This window comes from Schistocerca cancellata, chromosome 9 (genome assembly GCF_023864275.1).
Source record: "Schistocerca cancellata isolate TAMUIC-IGC-003103 chromosome 9, iqSchCanc2.1, whole genome shotgun sequence".
Taxonomy (NCBI): Eukaryota; Metazoa; Arthropoda; class Insecta; order Orthoptera; family Acrididae; genus Schistocerca; species Schistocerca cancellata.
Window position 1 is genome coordinate 153,368,865 of NC_064634.1, and position 26,615 is coordinate 153,395,479.

The 26,615-nt window shown below is 43.4% G+C and overlaps 1 long non-coding RNA gene across 1 annotated transcript in view; it reads right to left on the bottom strand.

Moving 5' to 3' along the window:
• Nucleotides 1–26,615, bottom strand: part of LOC126100483 (uncharacterized) — a 532,316-nt gene that overhangs the window by 320,349 nt on the left and 185,352 nt on the right. Inside the window, exon 2 of the long non-coding RNA XR_007522182.1 lies at nt 20,708–20,783. This is a non-coding gene — a long non-coding RNA (uncharacterized LOC126100483). The remainder of the gene's footprint in view (nt 1–20,707; nt 20,784–26,615) is intronic.

Below are 26,615 nucleotides of genomic sequence, written 5' to 3' on the forward strand. Positions count from 1 at the left end.
TTGGATTATGTTCTTGTACAGTAGTATGGTGCTGAACTCCACTGACCAATTTTGATGTAGCATGACGTGTAGTCTGAAGTAAGTTTGTGTGCCAAGCAATCTCCTTTTCTCACGAAAAGCAGAATGCTGTTTGGTCTTATTTATTTACAACAGTGGTCCCTTAGGTATGAAAAGCTACGAAAAGTTGGGCTCAAAGCTATCCGCAATACAGCCAAGTAACTGACAGAGTTGTATTTTAAACCTTAAAGAACAATAACTTCCTCCAAATTGTAATACGTCGCCAACTGGTGCAGAAGCTGATCATTCAAGGAGGCAGCAACCAAAATTCAGGTACCAGTTACGACTTAAAGTAAAAATCTCAATCAAAAATCAGTCTTCCTCTCTCTATCTCTCCAAACACATATATAAATATTCATATTATTAAGATAAAAGTCATTTTATAAGGTGCCACTTTTAAATTTCCCTGAGAAGATAACGCCCTCACCTGCTGATGAATAGAAAAGAGAAAAACTAAGTAAAAGAATAAGATAAGCGGTCACATCTGCTCCACCTGTAACGAGTAACAACAGCTACAGCTGTAGGAAGAATAAAGGTACTTGGATTTTGTGTTGTTTCTGTCTGAAATGGTTCCACGAAAGTTGTCAGGTTTCGATTACCTGATGCTACTGAATTTAAGTGCAATATATGTTCATATGTTAGTTTCAATGATACAGATGCTGAAAGTGAGTGAAAAGTTTGTTAAGTGAACTGAAACATTGCCAAGGACAATTATCACAGAATTAAGCATGAAGTTAAGTGCGCTATTACGAAATTAAGTAGCACTCAAACTTAGTTCCCTGCGTTTAATAAAGTCAACGTTTTTGCATTTCTTGTTTTTCTTCATCGTGCGTTAGTTGAACAATGTATTGCTTTCTTATACGTAAAATACTGGCCATTAAAATTGCTGCACCACGACGATGACGTGCCGCAGACGCGAAATTTAACCGACAGGAAGAAGATGCTGTAATATGCAAATGATTAGCTTTTCAGAGCACTCACACAAGGTTGGCGCCAGTGGCGACACCTACAACGTGCTGACATGAGGAAAGTTTCCAACCGATATCTCATACACAAACAGCAGTTGACCGGCGTTGCCTGGTGGAACGCTGTTGTGATGCCTCGTGTAAGGAGAAATGCGTACCATCACGTTTCCGACTTTGATAAAGGTCGGATTGTAGCCTATCGCGATTGCGGTTTATCGTATCTCGACATTGCTGCTCGCGTTGGTCGAGATCCAATGACTGTTAGCAAAATATGGAATCGGTGGGTTCAGGAGGGTAATACGGAACGCCATGCTGGATCCCAACGGCCTCGTATCAGTAGCAGTCGAGACGACAGGCATTTATCCGCATGGCTGTAACGGATCGTGCAGCCACATCTCGATCCCTGAGTCAACAGATGGGGACGTTTTCAAGACAACAACCACCTGCACGAACAGTTCGACGACGTTTGCAGCAGCATGGACTATCAGCTCGGAGACCGTGGCAGCGGTTACCCTTGACGCCGCATCACAGACAGGAGCGCCTGCGATGGTGTACTCAACGACGAAACTGGGCGCACGAAAAGCAAAACGTCATTTTTTCGGATGAATCCAGGTTCTGTTTACAGCATCGTGATGGTCGCATCCGTGTTTGGCGACATCGCGGTGAACGCACATTGGAAGCGTGTATTCGTCATCGCCATACAGGCGTATCACCTGGCGTGATGGTATGGGGTGCCATTGGTCACATGTCTCGGTTACCTCTTGTTCGCATTGACGGCACTTTGAACAGTGGATGTTACATTTCAGATGTGTTACGACCCGTGTCTCTACACTTCGTTCGATCCTTGCGAAACCCTCCATTTCAGCAGGATAATGCACGACCGCATGTTGCAGGTCCTGTACGAGCCTTTCTGGATACAGAAAATGTTCGACTGCTGCCCTGGCCAGCACATTCTCCATATCTCTCACCAATTGAAAACGTCTGGTGAATGGTGGCCGACCAACTGGCTCGTCACAATACGCCAGTCACTACTCTCGATGAACTGTGGTATTGTGTTTAAGCTGCATGGCCAGCTGTACCTGTACACGTCATCGAAGCTGTGTTTGACTCACAGTTCATGGAGAGTAGTGACTGGCGTATTGTGACGAACCATCCCTGATGAAGTAAGAAAATACCAAGTAACACTAAGCAGAAAGTTGAGCAATGAAGAGACCACAGTAGGGGTAGATGAAAGGTGGAACAGGTTTAAAAAAGCCATTAAGGATCCTGCAGAGGAAATAATAGGTATAAGAAGGAACAGAAGAACCCAGGAGTGGTTTGATGAGGATTTCAGGTCAGCAATAGAGGAAAAGAACAGGGCAAGAACAAAAATGCTACAGAGAGAAACCAGAAATAATGTGGAACAATATAGAGAATTAAGGAGAAGAGCTAACAGACTGTGCAAGAGAAAGAAAAGAGAGTGGAATAAGAAGAAATTTCAAGAAATAGAAGAACTAAAGGAACAGAGTGAAATAAGAAAGTTCTATCATGCCATAGGCAAAATGAAGAATAGATTCCAACCAAAAACAATGGCCTGTTCCAGTAAAACGGGAAAATGATAAGGGAGGAAGAACAGATAGTGGGAAGATGGGCAGAGTATTTCAAAGATACACTAAGCACCAGCCTAGAAGATGAAGAGACAACTGCACAGGAGGGAAGAGTGGAGCTGGAAGTAGACAATGAAACCAATGAGGCAAGAAAGCCAACACTACAAGAGGTCTCCCAGGCTGTGCACAAGTCAAAAAACAATCGAGCCCCTGCGGAAGACAGCATAATTGCTGAATTAATAAAAACTGGTGGTGAGGCTGTAATAAAGGAACTGCACACATTAATATCAGATATATGGGAAACAGAAACTATGCCAGATAATTGGAATAATAGTCCCCATTTATAAGAAAGGGGACAGAACAGCACGTGAAAACTATAGAGGTGTAACACTCCTAAGTACAGCTTATAAGATCTTCACAAGTATATTAAACGAAAGGATACGGAAATGTGCAGAAGGCATACTAGGGGAATATCAGTGTGGCTTTCGACCGGGCAGAGGAACAACTGATCAAATATTTGTGATATGACAAATGATGGAAAAGTTCTATGAATATGATATAGATCTACATTTCTTATTCATCGACTTCAAACACGTCTTGGACAGCATAAATCGGCAAGAACTATACAGAGTACTGAAAGAAGTTGGTATATGTGCTAAATTAATAAGACTAATCAGAATGACAATGACAGAGACAAGAGCAAAAGTAAAGGTCCTTAGCAGAATAAGTGAAAGCTTTGACTTTAATAAAGGTGTGAAGCAAGGGGATAGTCTCTCCACTGTCCTATTCAACGGACCGATGACCGTCGCAGTCTGGTCCCTTTCATCCCCCCCCCCCCTCCTATTCAACATAGCCCTGCATAGTGCAGTAAAGAAAATCAACAAAAGAGGCACCATATTTATGAAAACTAGCCAGATATGTGCATACGCTGATGACATTGCTATAGTAGGAAGAAATACCAATACACTCCTAGAAACATACCGGGCAATGGAAACAGAAGCCTTAAAAATTGGCCTCATAGTAAATGAAAACAAAACAAAATATATGGCAATGTCACAATCTGAGGCCAGAAGAACCCCTAAAAACCTAAACATCAATGGGAAATGCTTCAATGGAGTGTCCTCTTTAACTACTTGGGAGCCCTAATAACAAATGATAACAGTATTGGAAAGGCTATAAGGGAAAGAATACAAGCAGGAAACAGAGCTTACTTTGCAAATATGCAGCTTTTCAAAAGTAGCCTTGTTACAAGAAAAACTAAATTGCTAATATATAATTCCCTAGTCTGTCCAGTTATCACATACGGCTCAGAGAACACGATAAAAATGCTCTAAGAAGCATTGAGCGGAAAATACTACGCAAAATCTATGGGCCAATAAGGGAGAAAGAAGCTGGAGAATACGCTACAATGCCGAATTACAAGAGTTAATACAAGGCAGGGACATAGTAAAATTTGTGAAATCACAGCGAATACGATGGCTAGGACATTTGGAGAGAATGGGAGAGGATAGAATTCCAAAGAAAATGATGAAAGGTATAATCCATTCAGTTAGGCGAAAAGGGAGACTTAGAAGAAGATGGATCGATGAGGTAATAATGGATATCAGCAATATGGGAGTCCAGGGGTGGAAAAGAGCAGCAAATAACCGAGAAGTGTGGAGGAAGATTGTCGAAGAAGCCAAGGCTCACCAATGGCTGTAGAGCTACTGAAGAAGAAGATATTTGTTCAATGAATACCCGTTTATCATCTGTATTTCTTCTTGATGTAGCAATTTTAATGGCTAGTAGTGGATATAGTTTTTAGACTGAGTAATTGTGTCGATTTCTCGTTTACAAGCCTTAACATCACGAAATTAGGTAGGTTTAGCTATCTCATTGTGAGACAAGACAGTCAGTACCGTCATAGAAAAATGTCTGCGGTTGCTTACGGAACCTTGATTGTACCTAGGCGTACTCCTCTTCATCCGAAGCAAACTGACAGATACGAATGTCTTTCTTCAGGGCTCCAAAAATATGGAAATTGCATAGGGAGAAATCGGAACTGTATTGAGGGTGTCTAAGGGAGGGCTTCCCCGCGAAATTTCCATAGCGTAATAGAAGCAACGGGCACACCAGCTCTGGGATAGTTATGACGACCTCTTGCTTTCATTGAAAGGGCCCGCCGCTCATTGCCTTTCTGGGAACGGCGCCACAATTAACGCACAGCGCTACGAGGACAATGCAAAAACTGAAGCGTGCTATCAAGTCCAAAGGTCCAGCAACATTGATGGACAGCATCAGTCTGTTGCAGGATAATGCCCGCCCATTTATTGTCTAGGTGTTTCGATTACGCTGCAGAAGTTTCACTGATAATCTCTTACACATTCTCCGTACAGTCACGAACTCTCCGTAGGCGATTCCCATATTCATCGAGCCCCGAAGAAAGACACTGGTGCCCGTTGATTTACTTCTGACCAAAGGGTGTACGCCTGGGTACATTCATGGTTCCGTAGACATTTTTCCATGAAGGCATTGACCGTCTTGTCTCTCCTGGGATACATTTATTAATTTTGAAATAATAATTCTATTCCTTTTTCATCTGTCTCGTTTCATTTGACTGCCCCTTCTGTATGAATAAACGAATTACTTACCCACGTCAAAGATGAATCTCCGTTTAGGAGACGAACTTCAGTCAACTGAATATATAGATCGAAAGGGACTAGTGTAAGCAATTGTTTCGGCCGTGGGCATCACGGAGAATCCGTCATGAGTAGCGTGTACAATGGTGTGCAAAAAGAATCAAGCCATAATTTAAATTCAGTCTTTAAAGGTGCTGAAAAGGCTAATCAAGAAACAACTCCGTATTTCGAAACAACTGAGGACATCTATAAATGTCTTGGTCACTGCATGTTACGGTGGGGTGGCAGGATTTAAAACTCATTCCGTGAGTACTTCCTAGGTAACGCTTAAAACACCAAATCCAACACGTTGCACTGGCCGGTAAGAAACTATCTATTCATAATCACAGATTCATTCAGTTTCTCAAGGCTCTGACAAACGTAATTCGTAAGACTAATAAATGCAACGAACAAAGTGTAGCAATAAGTCTTGAAAACATAATCTTACCTTCTTCAGATTATAATGTAAACCAATACGTAACACCTTGCTGTCCGAGAGTATGGACGATGTCTTACGAGGGCGTCGTAATCTTAAAGGTGGAAAATGGTGGTTTAACGACCCTTCGACCACGAGGTGATGAGAGACGGACGCAGATTCGGATAGGGGAGTGGTGGGTAAGAAAATCGGTCGCGTCTTTTTTAAAGGAATCATCGCATCTGTCTCAAGCGTTCTGGAAGGAAATTACGGAAAACCTCACTCTGGACTGGCGGACGGGGATTTGAATCGCCGTCCTGCGGAGAGCGAGTCCAGTGTCTTAACACTGCGACATATCCCTCGGTTACTCTCGGAAATAGCTAGCATCAGAGGATATTGGGGAAACTTCTTGACGAAACTTTCAACGTATCATGTGTAAGTTGTGTAACAAATGAATTGAAGCAGTATAGAAGCATTTCGACGACATTTGCGAGGGCTAGAGGCTGACAGAGCCTGTACTGGGCTTAAAGTAACACTTTTTATACAGTGATTGACAACATTTACTGGCAACTGGAGTCTTGGATTTTAGGAATGATGTATTTTATTGGCACATATGTAGCAGTTCAATATTAACTATATCTACTGCTTCTGACGAAGGTTGTGAAAAACAAGTACTTAATTTCTTCAATGAGATTTCCTCATGACGTTTCTCTTCTGTTTCGAACATAATTACTCTTGATAGGAGCTTTATCTAAAGTACGTATATAAAAGACGTACGGTGTACAAGACTGAACACTGCTGTCGTTCAATTACCTAGACGTACGCACAGCCATCCTAACGTACCTAACAAAAGCTACGGCTATGGATAAAACTGAGAGTCCTCTTTCTAACCTAAAAATATTTTTAAAATAGAGGGTGAGCACAAAGTCTTGCCCTGATTATAAAAATTTATAACAGAATAACCGTTTGACGTAATAAGTTAAGCGGTTCTAGGCGCTAAAGTCTGGAACCGCGTGACCGCTACGGACGCAGATTCGAATCCTGCCTCAGGGATGGATGTGAGTGATGTCCGTAGGTTAGTTCGGTTTAAGTAGTTCTAAGTTCTAGGGGACTGATGACCTCAGAAGTTAAGTCCCATAGTGCTCAGAACCATTTTTATTTATTTTATTTTATTTTATTTTATTTTTTTACATTTGATGCCGTTACATAGGTTCGTGTTACTAATCGTTGTGACAAACAGATGGCGCCAGTGCTCCAGAACACCGACGTGATCTCTGAGGTCACTTTAGTTGCTGGCGAAATGGCGTCAAAGCAGGAGAAAGCTCAATGTGTGCTTTGGTTTCACGAAACTAAATCGCCCATCAGTGTTCAGCGTAAATTTTGGGCTTCTTATGGACGAAGCCCTCCTGACGTTAGATCAAAAAAGCGATGGAATGCAAAGTTTAACGAAACAGGCAGCGTTGAAGATCGTCCTCGAAGTGGCAGGCCTCGTGTGAGTGATGCAACTGTTGATAGTGTTCGGCAACCGTTTCAACGGAGCCCGTATAAATCAACTCCTCAAGCCTCACGTGAACTTCAAATACCGCAAGCAAGTGTGGTGAAGATTCTTCATGAATTGCTTAGGTTGCATGCTTACAAAGTGCAAATCGTGCAAGCCTTGTAACCGAATGATTTGTTGACACGTACTGAATTTGCAACTGAGATTCTCAACAGGACTGATGGCGCTAACGATTACTTAAATCGCATATGCTTTACCGATGACTCCACCTTTAATGTCAGTGGAATGGTAAATAGGCATAATGTCCGTATATGGGGTTCGGAGTCTCCACATGCTACTGTACAGTTAACAGCGAGACAGCGAAATAGTGAATGTTTGGTGTGGCCTCATGCATAACAAGGTTTTTGGACAGTTTTTCTTCGCGGAAAAATCCATTACCGCTAACATTTACGTAGACGTTTTGCTGCAGTTCATTGCCCCACAGTTAGAAGATTATCAACCATGGATACTTTTCCAGCAAGATGGAGCAACTCCCCCCTCCCACTGGGCTTTGATAGTGCGTGATTTCCTGGATGAAACATTTCCGGATCGGTGGATTGGAAGGAACGGTCCAACGTCCTGGCCACCCCGCTCTCCAGACATTACGCCCCTTGACTTTTGCTTCTGGGGCTATATCAAGGACAGAGTCTTCGTGACACCAGTTGCTGACGTCGACGAACTGAAGGCTAGGATACAAGCTGCTGTGGGTACTGTGACAGAACGCATGTTAAGAAACACCTGGCAGGAACTGGAATACCGCCTCGACATTCTCCGAGCTACCAAGGGAGCACACGTTGAGGTTTACTAACGTAAGTGGTCTTAAAAAAACTAGTAACACTAACCTATGTAACGGCATCAAATGTAAATTATTATGTCAAACGGTTATTCTGTAATAAATTGTTGTAATCAGGGCAAGACTTCGTGCTCACCCTGTATATCTATGTTCTTCAAGGAATCAGGTATGATTATCCGGTTTTTTGCAGTACTATCAATAGGAGAAGGGCGGCGCGAATGGTCGCAGGCTTGTTTGACTGGTGACAGAGTGTAACGGAAATAATGAACAATCTTAACTGGCAGAGCTCGAAGTGAGGCGCCATGCGTCTCTCAGGTAGGTGCTTGGAAAACCCGAAGAACCATCATTCAGCGCAGAGACCACGAATGGTCAGTACCTATATATCTGTGTCGTAGAGACTGTGCAGATGAAATTAAGCTCTCGCAGAGTCGTAGAAGCGGTCATACACGGTCCAGTCACATTAAAGTGACCACTGCCAAAGTTAGACGTCAACGTGGAATAACCACTCACAGACGACAGGTGGCAGCACTGCCAGAAGAGGGTATATAAAGCACGTCGAAGGAAGCGGTAAACAGTGCAGTCGTTGTCATAATGCGGAAACGGAGCATTTTATCTGACATCCAAAAGGAGATGATCGTTGGTTTTCGGGCCATGGCTAACTTTGTAAACTGTTCGTGAGCAGCCTTTGTTAAAGTACGAGGCGTGTTTTTCAAGTAAGTACCGTTTTGAAATTAAAAAAAATATGTGCTAAGATATCTCAATAATTTTATTTTTACATGAAAGCCTATACCTTAATTTACTTTTCTACACAATTTCAGTAAATATTGAGGCACTTGTCATAACGTTGTACCAGTTTTTGAATACCCTCCTCATAGAAGTCTGCCACCTGACTTGTTAACCACTGCATCACCACTGTTTTGACTTCGAAATCGTCTTGAAGACGCTGACAACCCAGGTGTTTCTTCACGTGCAGGAACAGATGGTAGTCACTGGGCGCAAGATCAGGGCTATACGGAGGATGATCTATAGTTTCCCATCGAAAATATGTGATGAGGACTGCCACATGCGGACAGGCATTGTTGTGCAGCAAAACGATGCCCTTGCTCAACTTGCCATGTCTTTTGTTCTGAATTGAACGGTGCACATTGTGCAATGTCTTACAGTAAGCTGCTGCATTGATTGTCTCATAACGAGGCAGAAATTCCGCAAGCAATACTCCTTTTCTGTCCCAAAAAGCTGTGCACACAATTTTCCGGGCAAAATTGTTTCCTTGAACTTAACTTTTCTGGGTGAATCTGGATGCCACCATTCCATGGACTGTTGCTTTGATTCTGGTGTGACATAGGTCACCTATGTTTCATCGCCCATAACAATTTGGCTTAAGAAATCATCACCGTCGTTGTGGTACCGCTCAAGGAAAGTCAATGCACTGTCTAAACATTTGGTTTTGTGCACATCCATCAACATTTTCGGTACCCAACGTGCACACAATTTTCGGTAATTCAAGTGTTCGGTCACAATGCCATACAAAACACTACGAGAATCATCAGGAAAGTCATCTCACAAGGAGGAAATCGTAAAGCGTCTGTTTTCTCTCACCTTATTATCCACTTCCTGCACCAAACTTTAATTAATGACCGAAAGACGCCCACTCTGTTGTTCATCATGCACATTTGTGCGGCCATCTTTAAATGCTCTCACCCACTTTCTTACCATTCCATCACTCATAATGTTTCCTCCGTAAACTGCACAGATCTCACGATGAATATCGATCGCTTTTAGGCCTTTAGCACTAAGAAATCTTATAACAGCCCGTACTTCACAGTCGGCGGGGCTCACGATTATCGGAGGCATCTTAAACACTCAATACACAACGTAAACAAGGAAGAATCAGACTGTAATGGCGTCAGTGCGTAGACAACAGACGTAGGTACCCAGTGCGCATGCTCAGAACGCCGACCTCAGCGCTGCGTCCGCTGTGTGGCAAAACGTACCGTATATCGCCTCGTATATCGCGCACGGCAAAATGGCGCTATCCAAAACCGGTGGCGAGGCAACTATGTAGCACCATGGGCCACAGATGAGATGTATGAACCACGACTGCGGGCGAATAGACGTGCAATGTTGAACAACTGACCGCCCAGATGAACCAAGGGGCTGTCAGTTTTTCCAGCGTTGAGCGAACGTCGCTGCGTATAGGCCTCTGCAACAGGCGTCTGGTTCATGCACCCTTGTTGACTGCTGTCAGCGGTGACGAAGGCTGGAATTTGCTCGCCAATATCGTCGATAGGTGGGGTTTTACAGATAAATCACTTTTTATGCTCTCGCGGACACATGGCCGTTGGCGTGTATGGCGTGAAACGTCTGAAAGCATAGGGTTCAAGCTGGAGGATGGAGCGTTATGGTCTGGGGATTGTTTCCGTGGCATTCATTGGTTAATCTCGTCATTCTGGAAGGTACAATGGTTCAACACAAATATGAACCTATCTGTGGGGCTATGTCCACCACTACCTGCAGTTTATTTTTCTTCCGCACAATGGAATCTATGAGCTGGACACTGCAACGTGTCACACAGATCGCAGTGTACGTGCGTGGTTCGAAGAACACCATGATGAGTTTACAATACTCCCCTGACCACCAGACTTCCCAGATTTAAACCCAATAATCTGTGGGACCACCTCGATCGGGTTGTTCACGCCATGGACCCGCAACCGACAAACCTAGCGCAAGCTGGCCATGGCACTGAAGTCGCCATGGCTCCTGATACCTATTGGTACCTTCCAGTGCTTCACTGACTCTTCCTGCACGTCTCGCAGTGGTCCAAGCTGTGAGAGGTGGTTATTCAGGCTTCTGGCTGTTGATCACATTACTGTGACTGGACAGTATACTTCACAAGCTCTATTCTCGAATGGACCGGAAGCAGACTTTATTTTTACACCGTATACTCTGCTACGAAGTTTATAGCGATTCGCAAATTAAATATGCAGAATATTGGAAAATGAAAGAGTATGAATTATTGATTTTATTTAGATCGTGTTTTCTGTGACGGACGTTTCCTGTCCTAGTGCTGGAGACATCATCAGAGACTATAAAGACTCAGATTCCAGTTTCAAACTGAAACAAGCTCAACAAGCGTAATGTTTAAGCTCGCACAGTCTCACCAACGCGTGTTACACAGTTCGTACTGGTGAATGGTTAGTGGTTTGCTTTATGTAGCTCTAACGCCCACAGCTTACCTAATTTCGGTCCCCCAAACACCACGAAAACAAAACTGAACAGCAAAAATCTTCTAGCAGAAAAAAAATCCTTCAGAAGCACTAAAACAACTCTAACAGAAAAGGAAGAGGTTTGAAATTAGCCAAGTTGTGGACCTTAGTGCTAAATAAAACAAACAGTGCCAACTCTTTCTCACTACAAGCTTCATACACACGTCAGCGCGACTTCAAATTTTAGGCTGCGGTCTGATGACATCACAACCCAAGCGTTGTACGGATTCATAAGAGTATAAACAGTTCGGCATGCTGAGTTCGTTTAAGTTTGAAGCTGCTGTTTGAGTCTTCCTAGCCTCCGGTGATGTCTCCACTATTGGGACTCTGTCATGACAGGCTTCGTTGCCAATCGAATACCTATTAGGATATTCCGTATGAACATAGTTTGTGCGGAACTGCTCGAACGTTTGCTTGAAGTCAGGGAACTCAGCACCAATCCGAGCTTTGCTCTTTACCGTCTCCTGGATCTTATGAACAAACAGAGCAAGCAGTGTTCCGGTTCAGGAATTATCTGTAGAGATCATTCATAGCAGACGTTCGGTCGTAACTGAAAGAACACAGTGTTTGTTCGTGGATCACGATAGCGATCTAGGAGCGAGATGCTTCCGCTGTTGCTTCAGCGTGCATTGCTGAATATGGAGCTTCGCAGTCTCTAGCGCGTGTTCCTTCAATCGACTCCGAAATCGGTGTCACTAGATCGAAACAGCGACCAAGAAACACCTAGGTAGACTGTCCTCAGGGTACAACACTGTCCCCTACCATGCAATTCTCAGAAATATCAAAAAAATCACATCTCAAGATCTGAAGGCTTCCGAGCGCTGTTAAGTAAGGAAACATTTCAATGTCATTTAACAGAGCTATCGTCAGCCGAGTGCGTAACGTACAACTCTCGTGATCAAGATGTTGCTGGCTTGAATCTTGCTAACACCAACTTTTTTTTAATTTTCATGTGACATCTATATTTATTATTAAACGGAAATGGTAGCTAGCAAATACTGAATCGTAACTCTTTAATAATAGCAACTGTTTACTATCATGGGAATTACTTTAAACCTAATCCTGCCAAGACTCAGACCTGCGCTTTCCACCTGAACAATAAACTGGCAAATATATCCTTAAATATATCCTGGGGAGGCATCGTACTCGAACGTAATCCTACTACTAAATATCTTGGAGTAACTCTGGATCGCGCGCTAACATATAAAAAGCATTGCCTAAACACCAAACAGAAAATGGCAGCCAGAAATAGCATAGTGCTAGGTACATCATGGGGTGCTAATCCATGCACTATGCGCTCAAGCGTCCATGCTCTATGTTATTCCACTGCTGAATATGCATGTTCGGTATGGTACAAGTCCTGTCATGCCAGGAACGTAGAGGTGGCTCTAAATAAGTCTTGCCGGATTATCACGGGTTGCTTAAGACCTACTCCTGTGGACAAACTTCGTTGCCTCGCTGGCACACGTTCTCGCTTCCCGAGCACGGGGTCCCGGGTTCGATTCCCGGCGGGGTCAGGGCTTTTCACCTGCCTCGAGATGACTGGGTGTTTGTGCTGTCCTTATCATTTCATCATCATCCAGGAAAGTGGCGAAATTGGACTGAGCAAAGGTTGGGAAATTGTACGGGCGCTGATAACCACGCAGTTGAGCGCCCCACAAACCAAACATCATCATCATCATCTCGCTGGCACAGCTCCTCCTCAAATCAGACGTGAGGTAGCTGCGAGATATGAGAAAAGTATGGCCACAGCGAAGGAAGCCCATCCACTATATGGTCGTCAGCCCCCACATCCTAGGCTGAAACCAAGAAAGAGTTTCTTGACAACTACTGAGGCTCTCATCGAGAATCCACATGCGGCAAGGATCTCGCGATGGCGTGAGAAATGTCGGTGTCTGGGAGAATGGATGGCTCCAAAGGAAGAACTTCCCCCTGGACATTCGGAGAAGTGGTCAATATGGAGGTCTCTCAATAGATTACGATCAAACACATCGAGATGAAAGACCAACCTGCGGACTTGGTGTTTCTCTGTGGACTCAGTTCTTTGCCAGTGTGTCGTTTAGCAGACTAACAGCCATTTCCTTCAGTGTTCCTCATCACCAACCGTGAATTAGGTACTGCTTTTCTGTACATGACTCAGTAATAAAAGCAGTTTAAATCCATTAACAACAGAATCTTCTTCACTACAGTATCTTTCCCTAATAGTGACGTATCCTTGTTTAATGCACAAACACCCTGCGAGGATACGGAGGAATTCCTAAAGGGGTAATTTTACACCGAATTGGACTGTGTGTGTAGCTCGTTGCCAAACCATAATGTTAAAATAGTATTGGATGATTTTAACGCCAAAGGGGTAAAGAAGACATCTACAAATTGGTGACTGGTGATGCAAGTCTGTATCAAGGGAGCAGTGATAATTGCACTCATTTGAGCAATTTCACAGTTGATAATAATATCTACAACATGAGTACAAAGGAGCAGGGATCGCACCAGAAGGCAAACCGCAAACCATATAGACCATGTATGTATCCAGAAGTAGTATGCAAACAGCTTCAAAGATACGCGGGCCTATAGAAGAGCAGTCTGTGACCTTCAGCACTTATTGGTGATAAGTAAGATGAATATTAAATGTAAGAAGGCGTGTGGAAAAGTTGAACAGACCACATTTTATGTTATAAAATACAAAAACGGTCAGAGATTAATAGAAAATACGAGTCAACACCAGCAGAAAACCTAAACAAATGTGAGGAAAAGGTAGGAGACTGTGGTATCGACTAAGGCTGGTCTCAAATTAAGGAAACTGTAAACAGAGTAGCATCCGAAATTCTAGACAGACGGAAGAATTAAAGTAAGGCGTGACTAAATCAAGTGTGCCAGCCAAGAACTGAAGAGAGAAGTCTGGCTAGGAAGAGGTGGTTAGAAAATATGAGGGCTCTGGTGTTAAAAGACAAGTACGTCTGAATAAGAAAGGAAACGGTAACTATGTTACGGGAGGAGAAACAGAAGTATTACAAGCACCTAATAGAAAAAACCGAAGAGCTCTGTATCGATCACAGGAGAAGACGAATGTACTGAAAAAATAAAACAAGTAACACAGAAATATAAGGAAAGGGAGGCATTTATTAAAGACGCACCTGGAAGATTCTCACGATTAACGGTTACGGGAAGAGTTAGTTAGTTACATGTTCCACGCATCATTTGAACGATTCCTTTAACGAAATGATGTGGAATGAGTCAGTTAACAGGGTATATACACATGAATAGCGTGTATATTAGTGATCACATTATTTTATAGTCATACTCATGCAACTACGCTTACAAACAAGGTTTTTTTTCCCAGGCTGCCAGTATTTATTTAGCAGAATTACTGAACTGTGATGACTCCATTGTGTCTCTTCCATGTGAGGTACCAGGCACCGTAGACAGCAAAGTAGAGACTCCCAATGAAAAGGAAATGTATGAATGCGTGGTGTCTGTTCTTTCTGACATGTCCAGTACAAGAGACACCACGCTAAATCCGCAGCTGTGATACATATTACGTAAACTGAAAGTGGAGGGGGGAGAAAGGAAAGGGAAGGGATTATTGATGTCAGCTGCATCATACGAAATCATCGATGACGAGTGAAAATGTGTGCCGGACCGGGATGCGAACCCGGGATCTCCTGCTCACTAGACAGTTCCGTTAACCAATGCGCCACCTGGACTCAGTGTTTGTCGTAATTTCGCAAACTATCTCGGTACGCAGGAGATCCCGGGTTCGAATCCCGGTCCGGGACACATTGTCACTCGGCGCCGCTGAATCCATATAAAGTCCAGATGCAACTGCCGTCATGAGTTCCTTCCCTTTCCTTTCCTTTCTCACCCATCCACTTTGAATTTCCTAATAAGAAAAAGAATTACTATAAACAATAAAAACCTAAAAAAAATAATAAGAACTTTCGACGAAGAACAAATTGCAAGAGACCCAATATGCAAGACAGCCAATAAGGAATGGAGAACCGTTAATCATGAAAATAATTACGAAACTGTCAACGAATGTCTGGGAATAAGAGAGATTGTCTGACGACTGGAAAATATCTGTTACTTGCCATGCACAAAAAGATGTGTGTTCAGTTGTAGAGGGATTAAACTCCTTAACGTAAGTTCCAAAATTCTCTTTCAGAGGCTACTGAACAGAATCATCTCAAATGCAGAAGGAAGTGTAGGGGACTATCAACGTGGTTTCAGAAGCAACAGATCAACAATAGATCAGTTTCTTACGCTCAGGCAGACAACCGGGAAAGATTGGAAACGTAATATTGACATTCACTTGGAGTTCTGTTGACTTCAAAGAAGCTTATGACAGCGTGAATAGGGGCACACTCACTTACGTCTTGCAAGTGTATCAGTTCCCACATTTTAAAACTTGTCGAGACTGCTGTACTAAACAGTATGTCCCCGTACGCGGTATCTCCGTATACTTCACAGTGATCACTCTACATCTGACGCTGCTCAGACGAATCATATATCCTATCAATCCTAGAAACGTTAAACACGAACAACAGTAACGCACTTTGGTGATCGTTCTGCCTCTCAAACAGGAGACCATTTCCTAAGGAAATGCAATCCGAAAACAAATGAAGTAGGTTACTGTACGCTTGTCGCCCACTGCTTGAAACTGCTCAGCAGTGTGGGACCCGTACCAGATAGGGTTGATAGAAGAGATAGAGAAGATCCAACGGAGAGCAGCGCGCTTCGTTACAAGATCATTTAGTAATCGCGAAAGCGTTACGGAGATGATAGATAAACTCCAGTGGAAGACTCTGCAGGAGAGACGTTCAGTAACTCGGTACGGGCTTTTGTTAAAGTTTCGAGAACATACCTTCACCGAAGAGTCAAGCAGTATATTGCTCCCTCCTACGTATATCTAGCGAAAAGACCATGAGGATAAAATCAGAGAGATTAGAGCCCACACAGAAGCATACCGACAATCCTTCTTTCCACGAACAATACGAGACTGGAATAGAAGGGAGAACCGATAGAGGTACTCAGGGTACCCTCCGCCACACACCGTCAGGTGGCTTGCGGAGTATGGATGTAGATGTAGATGTAGAGATCATTTACATACTCGCCGATGGTGTGTACATGTACGAAGTTACGCTGACATCCGATCATGTCTTCTGGTTACTTCACTTTTGTTGTCAAGCATTTTATTCTAAACTGGAACATTATTTCTCAATCTGAAAATTCAAATTTGCCTATGCTTTCTTTAGTGCAAAGTGTAATTACTCATATTGTTACAATTTTGAATTGCTGAACTATCAACTGCAAGATCAATAATATCGCTATCTTGACAATGTCATGAAAACCAAGATTTTATTAAAATGGTGGGAAGTACATAAACTTTTTCCATTCATATTTGTGTTCATCTCCGTTACAAACAGACGGATATTAAAGAATTGCGCCTTGGGATTGTCTTTCCACTTTATCCAAAATATTCGTCTTGATCCAGTAGAACTACACTGTCCTGTCACATTAATGTGACCACCTTTTAAAAGCCTGAGTAACCATCTTTCGAAGCGCAGACCACTGCCAGAAGCGCAGGAAGAGAGTCAGTGATGTTCTGGAAGGTTGTGACAGGGAAGTCGAGCCAAGCTGACTTGAGTTCCGTGGCTAGCTGCCCTAGGTTTCTCGGTTGAGGATCCATGGTGCCAACAGCCCGATCGAGGTGATCCCACAGATTCTCGATTGAGTTTAAATCCAGGGAGTTTGGTGGTCAGACAAGCACTGTAATCTCATCCTGGTGCTCTTCGAACCATGCACGTACGCTGCTAACTGTGTGACATGTTGCATTGTCCTGCTGGTAGATGCCATCGTGGCGAGGAAAAAATAACTACATGTAGTGGGGCCGGAATATGCCCCCAGTGATATATGCATATTTGTGTTGATCCATTGTGGCTTCCAGAATAACGAGATCACCCAGGGAAAGCCGCGAAAATAATCCCCCGACCATAAAGCTCTCTCGATTGTTGCAGGGTGTTTGCTCTCAGACGTTTCACGCCGTACACACCAACGGCCATTTGTCTGACGGAGCACATAATGTGATTGTTGTGTACATAGTTCCGCGTAGTCAGTGCGTACTCAACTTTCCCACTAGAGCGTGCCCCGCTAAGCACAACAGCGCAGGCGCAGCGCTCGTCTGTCTCCGCACTACGAGATGGCGCTGCCATAGAGACGGACCAAATTCTGCTTCCACCTACCCGCGTATTAATATGTAACGCAGCCAATGAGATTGCTGCTAACATAGAACCTTTTCTCCTCGCAGATCACACTCGCGCAGGATACATGAACGCGCGAGGTATTATAACAAGTGTACAGACCTCCTATTAGTCAGTCTGCATTTGTCTGCACCAGTCTGTACCAGTCTGCATTAGTCTGTACCAGTCTATAGTCAAGTTTCAGTCTGTGCTTAATAAGATTACCATATTCCTGTACATCGCCATGAAGATAAATGCATAGGCACTTTTGTCAAGTATCAGAGATATATGTGAGAATAAGATTAACGTACCAATACCAAAGGAACTTCAGATTGTCAATTGTCAATAGCATCCAGAACCAAGTTAAGTAATATTTATGTTTGTTATTATTCTAATAAATATGTGTGAAAATTAATCAAGTTCTGTTTAAAGTTGGTCACCGTCAGTCTGTTACTCTAAGCATGCAAGTGGCATTTCTATCGTCTGACCGAACGGCAGAAGATGAACACGCCACGATACGACCACGAGACATATTGCTGACACTCGCCTACTTCGTTAGAGCGACAAGTCAAATAATCTGATGGTGTGTGTACCGAAGGTCTTACAGTACGCACACCACAGTGATACATCTGAAAAGGCCACCTGTCGCCAAAAGTGGAAGTCCAGTTATGGTACTGGAGTGCAAATTCCGGCCTTCGACGCCGATTAACAGCAGTCAGCGTGGGTGCATGAACCGTGCACCTGCTGCGGAGCCCTATACGCAGCACCGTTCGCTCAACGGTCGTTGAGGAGGCACGGTTGGTAGCACATTGGTTCATTAGGGCTGTCAGTTGCTCGACAGATAGATCTCCAAAGCCGTCGTTCACCACAATCATCTATGGCCCGTGTTGCCCGCAGTTGTCTCGGCGCCGGATATGGAGAGCGCCATTTTGCCTTGCACGGTATACTTTAACCATGGAGGCATGCGAACAGTTTACAGACTTAGTCGTTTCGGAAATGCTTCCATCCTTGGCCTGAATGTCAATGATTTTTCTTTTTGGACGTCAGATAAATCGCTTCGTTTCGGCGCTACAAAAACGCCTGCATTGTTTTTCGCGTTCCACGACACGCTTTATATACCCTCCACTGTTAGTTCTGCCAACTGCCGTCTGTGAGTAGTTACTGCACGTTGATGTCGAACACAGGCGGTGGTCACATTAATGTGACTGAACTATGTATAATGTACAGAGGCATTTAAGCAATCTTCCTTCCTGCAATCCGTACGTGAATGGAACGGGAGAAAGCCCTAATAACTGATAAAGCGGGATGTGCCCTCTACCATACACTTGGCAGTGATTTATGGTGTATGGATGTAGTTGTAGATGCAATTCATAGTAGCCGATTTCGGCTTACTCCCGTCATCAGAGGGCCGGCCGAGGTGACCGAGCGGTTCTAGGTGCTTCAGTCCGGAACCGCGCGACCGCTACGGTCGCAGGTTCGAATCTTGCCTCGGGTATGTATGTGTGTGATGTCCTTGGGTTTAAGTAGTTCTAAGTTCTAGGGGACTGACAACCTCAGATGTTAAGTCCCATAGTGCTCAGAGCCATTTCTACCATTTGACACGGTAAATGATGACAGCCAAAACAGTTACAGGATAAAGATTTATTAAAATTCTTGACCAAGGTTTCGCTATATATAAACATACCTTCATCAGAAGTAAAAAATCCTGAACAGGAAGACACTTTCATTAGAAAAACCTTAGCATCGGAAATGAGAAAGAAAGCTTCATCTGTTTGACACTAGGACACAGGTAAACTGGTTCCATATTTTCTATTTTACATAGATGTTTTTAAATGGTCTGGTATGTTTTACTTATTAAGACAGAAGGTTTGAATTAGTAGAACTCTTAATAATTTTGATGCGCTTGTGTATGTATCAATAGATTTTAATATGCGCGAGTGTCTGGCACATACCACAAGTGCTCTCTCTCGGCGAAACCATCTGCCCTAGTGCTTTCACACTCTCGTCACGATAGTTCATAGGCGAAGTACTGGTGCTAAACTGTATTCTCTTTGACCCTGTGTCCATAATCATGTTGTACTAAAGGAGATGATGTCTTAACTATTGACGACGCCTTTGGCACAATTGTTTTTATTAATCTCCATTGCAGTATGTAATTTTAGTAAGTAACTAAAAGATTTTGTGCCTGTATTACTCTGGTAATTTCAAGGTTACTTAAGCTTTAGTGTTTTTTCTTTCTCATTTCCGATGCTAAGTTTTTGCTAATGAAAGTGCCTTCCTGTTCAGGATTTTTTACTTCTGATGAAGGTATATTTATATATACTGAAACCTTGATCAAGAATTTTAATAAATCTTTATCCTGCAACTGTTTTGGCTGTCATCATTTACCGTGAAGAATTTCAACAGTTGCTGTTTCAGCCATGTTTAAAATCTCGAACCATTTGAACCCATCATCAGACGATTAACATCATTCTGATATAATATCAACGTCAGGTAATCTGTACCGCAGGTGAATAAAGAGTATTTAAGTGCCTGTGTTTACAAATTATGTCACTGTGAGACTTATCAAATACTTTTAAAGATCTAACGATGGTAGTAACTAGATAGTAATCACTGTAAATTACATATTTATATCCGATGAAGACTGACATTTATGAATAAATTGCCAAACGATCGCGGACTCGTTCACAGTTTTTGTCTTCATTTGATGTACTTTCTGTCGCTTGTAAAAAATCATAGGACTGCTGGAGTCCACGATGATTTCGGGTCGGTCTTTTGTAGTACCCCCAGGTGCGTGACTAGCCCGTGAACATATGTCACGACCTTCTTATCGTCCGGCACATTAGGTTTCTGTAATCCTGCCGAGGTCCAACTGACCGGGTTTCAAGTGATACTGTTCGGCTATCTGCTGGCTGGTCAGTGCGTAGTGCCCCAAGAACAGACAGAGTGCTTCTGTACCAACATTCATAGAATTTGATAAAACTTATGAACTGCTATAGGCAGTAATCGCTTGGTTAGTCAAGTATTATATCTGTCGTAGGCTATTCTTTGGATGAAGAATTGAGAAGCTGCGCCTTTCCGTTACGAAAGCATACACGATAAACGGGAACAGATTCACTGTGACGGTACGGGCTCCTCGTTATTAAGAACTACTTTAATGTCGTCGTCGTGACGACAGTCCAAAACAATACTCACCTCGTGAGACGGCCGATACCAACACAGCGCTCCACGGACGAGACTCCGGTCCTAGTGCCCTTGCATCGTCAGATACCTGCAACAGTCCACCATTTTTCTTACTTCCTGCTCCAAATTCCAGTATCAATTATAAACATTCACAAATAAAGGGGTAACCATGCTGCACAAGTATTACAAGTAATGCGTAGGTCTACAATCTGAGATGAGAATGTGCAGTACAGGGGCAGGTGACTAAATCATCATCATCGCACGCAAAGGTGACCGAAGATGGTAGCAAAATTTCAATTACACTAATTAAGAATAAAGAATGCTTACGGGACAATACTTCACAATGGCGCGCCAAGAATTGACAGACACGTGTCAGAAATTCGTAACTCGAATATCACGGCGGCCACAGCGAAGCAATATACATAGTAGAGGGTGCTCGCCGTACTACGCATGTTGCCAACGTCAAATCGAAGTTGTCACTTGACGCTGGGACGACGATGTCGTTCACATTTTAAGTTAAGACCGATACTTTAATACATTTGTCACAATAAATGTTGCACACTGCAGAAACTTTAATATTAAACATTGTGATCCAGAAGTACGTTATATCAATACACTGGTTTGTTTGTAATGTAACTATAGCGAAAACAGTCCATGCTTTTACCTTGAGGGGGCAGTATGTGCAGTGTATGGAGTCGTGTCACATGTAGACACTGGAGTACGTACGTTAGGTGTCATTACAAGAGTCATGTTGCTGTAGGTTGGTTCAGACGACAATATCAGAGGCTCCGTGTAGTCACTCTAATGGAGCAGGGAATAAGACAGGTGGATGTCGCAACAAATGTCGCTGTTAGTGAAAGTGATATTATAATGGTTTTATTTTATACAGAAAATTGTTATTTTGGTAAAAAAATGGAAGTGATAGTATGGCATTGTTGGCCGGGAGGCCCCATGCGGGGGAGTTCGGTCGCCCTATTGCAAGTCCTTTATAGTTGACGCCACTTCGGCGACTTGAGGGTCAATGATGAAAATGATGATGAAGGACACACCATACCAAGTCCCCTGCCGGAAATCGAACCCGGGCCCCCTGCGTGGTAGGCGGAAATGCTGCCGCTACGCTACGGAAGCGCGTAAAAGAGTAGTAACAATAGCATCTGAGTAATAATCGGCAGTCTCTCTGCCAAAGTGGTTGCTGTGCGAGAGACTGTTAGTAGATCCTTTGTTTGTGAAGAGAGAGGAGTTGAGGTGTGTCTCGTGATGGAGTAACATGTGTACACGTCGTGCAGTTTGCCGACAATAATTTTCTTATATCATTTTTCATTTATGGAGAGATGTTTTGTAAATTCATTCAGAAGACTTCAAAAGGTACTGTAATAGCGCATTTTCTGAGACATCCAAGCATAATAATTAATTTGGTCAGGGATTTGGAATTGGAGATTCTTATGATAACGTAACGTTGTGTGACTTATTGATCTTTCTTCAAAGATGGATAGCAAACGTCTTTGTAAGAAAGTAAAGAGAATTTGTTCAGGTTTTTCCACTATTAATATAAAGTGAATTATTATATTTCAAGTGTTAAAATATTTTGTCTTAGTCATGTAAAGTTTTGTTAATAAAGTTGCTTTATTGTTTTCCCATCAAACACCATTCGTCTCTTTATTTCTAGTGTCACATATACAATATTGCTTTCCCAAGTTTCTCAGTAACAGAATTTTAATTGACAATGATCATTGCAGTAATGAGATTTATTAGCACACACGTTTTGAGGATGTTTCTGTAGTTTAAAGCATGCAGTGCATGTCGCGTTGCTAGTAGTTTGAATTTTTATTTTTTAACCAGCATAGCAGCAGCAGCCGCAGTAGTTTGCAGACAGCAGCGGCACAGCAATTATTCACTGCGCAAACAGGTAGGCCATTTATAATTTACATGTCATACATTTAGCGTTTCAGCAGTGGCATACTTTTTAGGCAAAACATGTGTCGCAGTTATTTATATTCATATTTTTCTCGCAGTCAGATTGCTTGTGTTATTGCCAACAGGACAGTTCTCTTAAAATTAACAGAATATACTGTAGTCTCGACACGAGCGATGCAATACACGGTTTAATGTTGCATTTCTGATTAACTTTCGCACTGCTGATCACTTTTGAAGAATTACGAGATTACTTACGAATTTAAATGCGAGCTTAGCTGTTTCTCTAATCACGAGTTCAGCTTCACATTCCATACAGACAAAATACCAGTAAATATGACTATACATTACCATACAACAAAAACTAATTAGCCATTTGCAATGTCTCTAGAATCTGTAACAAGCTCGTAGCGACAGTATCACTTGATAACCGTCACAGAAGTTTCCACAGGAGAAAAATAACACATGTGGAGCATCGATACCTGCGTATAACACCAAGCAGAAAGCTTCAACACAATACTACACGTCTAAGGCGGAAGTTACGAACACCTACAAGAGTGTACTCATGTCGCATGGGTACAAAACCACTCTTTGTGGAACAGACAACAGCTGGACACAGTCCTCTTTTCTGATGAGACCGTAATCAGTCTCCAGCCTGACAACATTGACATTCGTGTGTGGAGGCAAAGTTTACATCCTAACCGTATAGTCGACTGCTACCCTTGTCAAGACGGTTCAGTCATGCTTCCGGATGGAATCATGTATGGCATTCTGGCACTATTTGTTGAACATATTGGAATGGGATTCACGCTGATGGATGTCAATGCACGCCCCCATCATCACAATCTTCTGAACATCTTCCAAGTGGAGCATAGAATCAGTTGGATGGAATGGCCTCCATATTCTTCATACCTCAGTTGCATTGTCAACGCATGGACCATGCTAAAACGAGCAGTTTTCAATCGTTATGTCTCACCAGACACTTTACAGTGCAAAATAGAGGCCGCTGCGGAGGAATGGCACAATATCTCACAGGCTTATCCCTTATCTGAATAATCTGGTAAGGAGTACACCAATCCACATTTAAAAGTATATCCAGTTATGCGGAAGACCAGTTGGTTCACAAACAATGTGTTACGCAAAATGCCTGTGAGAAGAAACTGTAGTGTTTGCAGTGGAATCTTTTGTGTGCTTTTATTTTCATTCTTTTTGTGTTTATATCTTTTATTTTTGTTTTTACAAGGCTGTAATACACTCATTCTCGTAAATTAATGATAATTGCATAATGTGGTGCCACACAACGTGGCACTGCACAAAACTGGCTCTACTAGCATAGGCATGTAGGGAACACACACGACACAGATCTATAAGTCCACGGTATTGGTGATAAGTTGAGAAAACGGTCCAGAAACACATGTGCTACAAAACGCCACTGATTCCTGCGCATTTACCCCGATATCAATATGGGGTATGATCACCATGCACATGCACTCTGGATCAGGTGGTCGAGCAGCTGCTGGGGTACAGCCTCCCAATCTTGCACCAGTGCCTGTCGGAGCTCCCGAAGTGTCGTAGTGGTTTGAAGACGTGCAGCGATACGTCGGCCGAGAGCATCCCAGACGTGCTCGATGGGGTTTAGGTCTGGAGAACATGCAGGCCACTCCATTCGCCTGATATCTTTTGTTTCAAGGTACTCCTTCACGATGGCGGCTCGGTGGGGCCGTACATTACCGTCCATCAGGAGGAGGGTGGGGCCCGTTGCACCCCTGAGAAGGCGGACGTGCTGATGCTAAATGACGTCCCGATACACCTGACCTGTTACAGTTCCTCTGTAAAAGACATGCAGGGATGTACGTGCACCAATCATAATCCCACCCCACACCATCAAACCACGACCTCCATACAGGTCCCTTTCAAGGACATTAACGGGTTGGTATCGGATTCCTGGTTCACGCCAGATGAAAACCGAGCGAGAATCACTGTTCAGACTATACCTGGACTCGTCCGTGAACATAACCTGGGACCACTGTTCCAATGACCATGTTCTGTGTTCTTAGCACCAGGCTTTACGGGCTCTCCTATGACCAGGGGTCAGTGGAATGCACCTTGTAGGTCTCCGGGCGAATAAACCATGTCTGTTCAATCGTCTGTAGACTGTGTGTCTGGAGACAACTGTTCCAGTGGCTGCGGTAAGGTCCCGAGCAAGGCTACCTGCAGTACTCCGAAGCCGTCTGCGGGCACAGATGGTGAGATATTGATCTTCTTGAGGTGTTGTACACTGTGGACTTCCCGAACTGTAGCGCATGGACACGTTTACTGTCTGCTGGTATCGTTGCCATAATCTTGAGATCACACTTCGTGGCACACGGAGGGCCCGTGCTACGACCTGCTGTGTTTGACCAGCCTCTAGTCGGCCTAATATTCTACACCTCATAACGTCATTAATATGTGTTCTTTGAGCCATTTTCAAAACACAGTCACCGTTAGCACTTCTGAAAATGTCTGCAAACTTACTCGTTGCACCGTTCTCTGACACGCACTAACACACCTCTGCGTACGTGGACTGCTACCAGCGCCACTGTACGACGACCGCAGGTCAAACGCAACGGTATGGTCATACCGTGAGGTGACTTAAACACGCAAACCGCCCACCAGAGAGTTGTTTCACCATGTATCAGCATTATCCTCAATTTATGAGCATGAGTGTACATAGAGCAAAATCAGTTTTATTTCCTATTACACTGAAGCGCCAAAGAAACTGGTAAAGGCATGCGTATTCAAATACAGAGATGTGTAAACAGTTAGAACACGGCACTGTTGCAGATTTCAGTAATAGGCCATCAACAAGTGTCAGTGAGCGAACCATTCAACGAAACATCATCGATATGGGCTTTCGTAGCCGAAGGCCCACTCGTGTACCCTTGATGACTGCATGACACAAAGCTTTACGCCTCGCCTTGGCCCATCAGCACCGACACTGGACTGTTGATGACTGGAAACATTGCCTGGTATGCCTGGGAATGGAGACAACCTCATGAATCCATGGACCCTGCATGTCAGCGGAGGATTATTCAAGCTGGTGGAGGTTCTGTAATGGCGTGGGGCGTGTGCAGTTGGAGTGATATGGGACCCTTAATACGTGTAGACAGGATTCTGACAGGTGACACGTACGTAAGCATCCTGTCTAATCTCCTGCATCCATTCATGTCCATTGTGCATTCCGACGGACATGGGCAATTCCAGTAGGACAATGCGACATCCCACACATCAGAATTGCTACAGAGTCACTCCAGGAACACTCTTCTGAGTTTAAATACTTCCGCTGGCGTCCAAACTCCCCAGACATGAACATTATTGAGCGTATCTGCGATACTTTTCAACGTACTGTTCAGAAGAGGTCTTCGCCCCTCGTACTCTTAGGGATTTATGGACGGCCCTGCAGGATTCATGGAGTGAATTCCGTCGAGCACTACTTCAGACATTAGTGGAGTCCATTCCACGTCGTGTAGCGGCACTTCTGCGTGTTCACTGGGGCCCACACAATATTAGGCAGGTGTATCAGTTTATTTGGCTCTTCAGTGTATTTCCATTTATTTTAACCACTGTGTTACACGTGTTTGCCCTGTTTTCAAATATTTAGGTATTAGAAATAGCAATGGCTCTGAAGTGTTGTTCCTACGATGCAAATCGATATTCGTCAAAGGAAGACATTTTATTTTTCATTGATAAATACGAAAAATGGTCGACGTACAGTTATAATACTAGGTTACTGTTTGTGAAAATTACAACACCCAGAAGGAATGGACTGAATCACTCCAAAATCAGGGGATATGTAGAGCAGTGGAACCATATTAAGTGGTAAAGTTTGCAGAGACGTGATGTACACACAGATTCAGCAGTGCCCACTTTTGTGTGTCTGGGCAGATCTGTGTTACGCCACGTGCCACGTGTGCAGACCCGTCAGACAAGGTGGAAACGTGTCAGCAAGCACCAGAATGCCTCGTCGACG